Consider the following 5,719-nt stretch of genomic DNA (forward strand, 5'->3'; position numbering starts at 1 on the left):
AATGACCTAAATGCCCTTGGGCCCCACCTGTCAGGGTGGCCCAACGGGTTAGGTCGCACCCGAGCCACCCTTTGGGCTCGGTCGGCCCATTTGTCCTCTCTCCTCTCCTCGCGCAGAAACCCTAACCTCTCTCTTGCTCTCGCGACACCGTGGTCGCCTCGCCGTCGCCGAATTATTCCGACCGCCACCGGCCGTCCCCGCCGGCGAGATCGGACGCAATCGAACGGCCGCACGACGGCGCACCGATCGGTCCGCACCGATCTGTGTTTCCTCGCCGCCACCGCTCTTCCCCAACACCGCTGCGACATGGCCGAGGGTTTCCGCGGCCACCTCGTCGCAGCCGTTGATCCTGGCGCCGTGGCGTGGCCGTGTGCCCCGCCGTGGTTGCGCTGGAGCCCTGCGCCTCGGCGACCGCCTGGCTTGGCCGCGGCTTGGTGCTGCCGTGGCCGGTCCGTGCCGCCGTGCCGCCATGGCACGCTGTGGTGCTGCTGCTCCAGGTATGTGCGCCGCCTACACTACTTCTACTTGATTTCCTTCTCCTCCTCTTCTTCGTCTAGCTTAGTCACAGGCTTACCGTGCCTCATAGTGGTACGGCCATGCCGTGATGCTACTGCTGTTCTGCTTGTGTTGCTGTGCTGCTGTGCTGCTCATGCTGTTCAAGCCACTGCCTCTACTGGCCCTGGCCATTGTTGCCCTGGCCATTCCAGTGCTTACTATTCATGCTAGGTTCCTCCCTGTGCCTCTGTCTTGTTCCTATGCTTGCCTGATACTCATGTGTGATCATGGATGCTTTTCTGGCTTAGCTGTAGATTGCTATTATTGCAAATTTGCAAGTGCCAGTGTTGTTGTGGCTAATTCTTGTGTTCTAACTCCTGAACCTGCTTTCCTGAGCATTACTGTTAGCTTGATGGTATGATTCAGTGATGAACATGAAGTATTTTACTTGTTTGTTATGGTCCAGTGTACCTCATGTATTTGATGTGCTTCTGGATACAATTGTAAATGATTTATGTAATTGTCTGTGATATAACTGTTGCTTAACTGTGGCTAGTTCATTTATATGATTCATGGATTGCTTCCAGGCTTGCCCTTGTCAAGCTTTTGTATGCTAAGGCAAGCCCTGATGATCATATAATCATCAGTACTTGATGATTTTCTGCTGTCCTATGGCTTGTGCTTCACTGATGCTTTTACTTGACCTGTGTGGTACTCAAGCATGTGCTGGTGCATGCTCTTGCTTACCCCAGCACCTGCTGTGGCTTGCAGTGATCTTCTAGATCATGAGCAAGTGTATGTATTACTGGTTGCTTGTGTATTTCAATTATCTGTCTAGTTTGGCTTAATCACATGGATAATTGATGTGAACTGCTCTGCAGTTATGATCATTTCATTGAGTTTGGTAGGGTTAGATGGATGCCAACCCTGGTTGTGCACCCTAGCCCTCCTTTTGAACCCTACTGGGTGATGATATCTGAGCATGGTTTCTTTGTTGGAATTGGTTAAGTGGTTGAGGTGATCCTGGCAGTATTCATGTGTTGCCCTGGGATGGCTCCCCTATTTGGTGGCTTTCTGTGATGGATAGATGCTCACTGGCTAGTCACTTAGTGAATTTCCAGTAGCCTTGATGTTGATAATTAGGATAGGCACATGTTGCCTGTCTATCTGATGGTTTAGCTAGGTCAATAGGTGCTTTGTGATTCTGAATGGCTGCAAGGAGTGAATCCATGCTGGATTTCTCTGGTTTTGACACTATGTTGTCCTAACCAGTGTTCCCTGGTTTATTTTCCTTTTAGCCTTGGTTGTACTTGCTGGCACCAATTGGTTTAGTAACCAAATGATGATACACCCAGGGTTTTCTACCCTCCTGTGCTCCTGTGATGCAAGCATGCTTAAGTATGAGCAAGATATGATCTTGCTCAGGCTCTTGTGTGGTATACCTCACTCCAGCTCCTAGAATTAAGTGTTGTTGTAGAGGATTGCTTCTGTGATGCTTGGTTTGCTTGCCCTTCTCCTCATTACAAGCTTGTGGTGCTTTACTCCATCTGGTACTTGCTCACAGCTGACAGTTCTTGGTGAAACTGTCCCTGGATGGTTTCTGGTGGCTTGTTGTTCTTCCTGTTCTAAGTGTTCTTGGTGTTCTTGGTGAACTTGCCACTGCTGCTTGTCGATGACTGAACAAATGGCTAGGGTTTGGCTTCTGAAAAGTTTATATGTGGTGCTCCCTGGCTCTCCCTGGTCGACAGCTCGGGTCTGCACACTTGGTGACTCACTGATGATGTGTGTGTGTGTTGTGCCACATGCACACACAGTGGCTTGGTGTTGAGCATGCACACATGCTGTGTGTGCTGCTTGTGTGTATGTGTGCACCAGGTCCTTTGAACTTGGCTTGGAGAGGATCAGCTCGGCAGAGCTGTGATATTATCCACCATATTCACTTCTTTTCTGATCTGCCAAGTGGCTTTGCCACTTGGCTTAATTCTGTTTTTGCTTTGATTTGTGCAGGGATCATCCATTGAGCAAAATGATCATGGAGTTCATCAAATCCAAGATCAAGTGAAGATGATCTTGTAGAATTTAGACTAGGATCATTAACTTGTAATTTTTCTTTATTTTTCTTTCTTCTATACTGCCCATTTATGTAATGTGTTGTATTATTCATTTAATTCACTTATGAATATTGTAATGACTTTGTAAATTGTGTGATGATCAATAAAGCTCAAAGTTTTCCCTAATGAGCTTTACTTTATTATAATTGTTCATCTTGTTTATTATTGATTATTTACTTAATGAATTTCCTCAATTGAATTATTTAGGGTATTTATTTAATGTTTGAATTTGAAATTCAAATTCAACCTTGGTTTGAATTCAACCATGTCACTTCATTTAGAATTCAACCATGCAAACTCTCCCCTCTCTTCTCAAAACTTTAAACTAGGGAAGTGAGATGCAAGTTTGTCGCACTCTCGAAACCCTAACCCTGTAAGGTGTCGAGAGAGAAACTTGTCCCCCTTCGATGCAGTTTTTGTTTAAAAGCGCGAAATTTCCCCAGAATTTACTATGCAATGCACATCCCTTTCTAAAATCTACCCCTCGATCGTCTCTAAACCTGGGACATTACAGCAGGCGTCGACGCGGGGTCACCCGAGACATGGCTCGAGGGTGACCCAGAGGGCGGCGAGGCAGCACCCGAGCCAGAGCTCAAGGGGGCTGCGGTGGACGACGAGGCAGTGCCCGAGTCCGATCTCCCTCTCATACTCCATTGTTAGAAAAACCAAAAGCCTCAGATCTCCCTCCTCCTCCACGCAAACTCAAATCCCTTCGGGGAAACGATAGAGGAGGACCCGATCTACTATTCTACGAAGCCAAATCTCATTCCCCCTTGTATTCATCAAGAAGCTTGCTCTCTAGGGTTCCTTGGAAACCCTAGGTGGGCAAGAGTGGTCCGGAAGCATCCGGGCTATGGATTTGCTCCTGACAAGATTGTGAAGGTTTGGAGGCTACCTCAAAGTCTACCACAAGTGAGTGAGCTATTCCTTTGTGGGATAGGCTCTGGAGAATAGGGTGAGCCTTCGTGGCGTGGGGAATCCTTCGTGGGACCTCCACCCCTCCAAACGTGACGTACCTTCTTGCAAAGAAGGGAACACGGGAATAAACCCTCGTCTCCGTGTGCTATCGGTTATCTCTAACCGAACTCCTTACTTGTGATATAACTGCCTGTGAGGGCTTTCGTGCTCGAGTTACTTGTATCCTCATATAGGTTGTCTCACCTAGTTTGCATTAGGATCACCTTTATATTCCGCAAAGCCTAATATTGCAAAGAAAGAATTAAAATATGTAGAAACCTATTCACCCCCCCCCCCTCTAGGTTTACCATCTCTGAACTTTCAAGGACGCGCTCAGCTCGGCCGTTCTGCTGGGATGTGTATGGGCAAGTGAGGCGAAAAATGGTGCCATGGGAAGCAAGAAGGTTGCGGATGGTGGTGTTGTCAAACTCCTTACCGTTATCGGTTTAGAGGGCATGAATGGGGCGACCGAATTGGGTGGAGACATAGGCGTAGAAAGTGGTGAGGGTCTGGGCTACATCGGATTTCTTCCGGAGAGGGAACGTCCATACAAAGTGAGAAAAATCATCTAACAAAACAAGATAGTATAGAAAGACGGATGTAATATCCCAGGATTAGAGACAATCGAAGGGTAGAATTTAGAAAGGGATGTGCATTGCATCGTAAAATCTGGGGAAATTTTGCGCTTTTATTGAAAAACTGCATCAAAGGGGGACAAGTTTCTCTCTCGACACCACTCAGGATTAGGGTTTCGAGAGTGCGATAAACTTGAACCTATTAGTCAACACTTAGGGTTTTCGAGAAGAGAGGGTAACAATTTCTTTCTCAACTTAAGTTGCATGATTGAATTCAGATAAGATATGTTTGAATTCGTTCTGCTGGGATGTGTATGGGCAAGTGAGGCGAAAAATGGTGCCGTGGGAAGCAAGAAGGTTGCGGATGGTGGTGTTGTCAAACTCCTTACCGTTATCCGTTTAGAGGGCATGAATGGGGCAACCGAATTGGGTGGAGACATAGGCGTAGAAAGTGGTGAGGGTCTGGGCTACATTGGATTTCTTACGGAGAGGGAACGTCCATACAAAGTGAGAAAAATCATCTAACAAAACAAGATAGTATAGAAAGACGGATGTAATATCCCAGGATTAGAGACAATCGAAGGGTAGAATTTAGAAAGGGATGTGCATTGCATCGTAAAATCTGGGGAAATTTTGCGCTTTTATTGAAAAACTGCATCAAAGGGGGACAAGTTTCTCTCTCGACACCACTCAGGATTAGGGTTTCGAGAGTGCGATAAACTTGAACCTATTAGTCAACACTTAGGGTTTTCGAGAAGAGAGGGTAACAATTTCTTTCTCAACTTAAGTTGCATGATTGAATTCAGATAAGATATGTTTGAATTCCAAATTCAAACATTATTTAAACATTTATAATTCAAAATTGGATAATTCAATAAACACTTATAGAAATTGGAAAAGTATTAAATAAAGAACAATAGAACAAATATTAAAAGCTCATTAGGGAAAATTGAGCTTTATTGATTATCACACAAGATACAATATCATTTACAATATTCACATGAATAATCATCATTACAACACATTACAAAAATTGAAGATAAGAAAAAGAAAAGGAAAAAATTACAAAATATTACAAATGGCTAAACTAGCTAAATTCTTCAAGAACTTCTTGATCAACTTATGATGAAGAACTTCTCGATCATCTTCTTAAAACCTGCATAGAGAAACAACAAAGACAAAAACATGGATTATGCCAAGTGGCAATGCCACTTGGCAAGTTAGGGAAGAAATGGTAATTTGATGGATAATATCAAGCTGCCGAGGGAACCAAGCCAGAGGACCAAGTCCCAACCTGTGAAGCACACAGACAGCTCACAAGGGGTGTTGCATGTCTCACATCACACACATAGGCCAGGGGAGGGTCACCTGACCAGCTTTGCTGTCGACCACAGGAGCAAGGAGAGAACCATATAAAACCTTTTCAACAGCCAAAAACCCTAGCAGCTCATCGACAGATTCTCCAAAGGGTAAGAACATCAAGAACAGCAAGAACATGAAGAACAGCCAGAGCTGTTCAACCTCTCCAAAACCACAAGAAATTAATCAAGCACAAGCTAGCTGGAGGAGCAGGACGGGCTG

Source organism: Lolium rigidum, chromosome 1, assembly GCF_022539505.1.
Source record: "Lolium rigidum isolate FL_2022 chromosome 1, APGP_CSIRO_Lrig_0.1, whole genome shotgun sequence".
NCBI lineage: Eukaryota > Viridiplantae > Streptophyta > Magnoliopsida > Poales > Poaceae > Lolium > Lolium rigidum.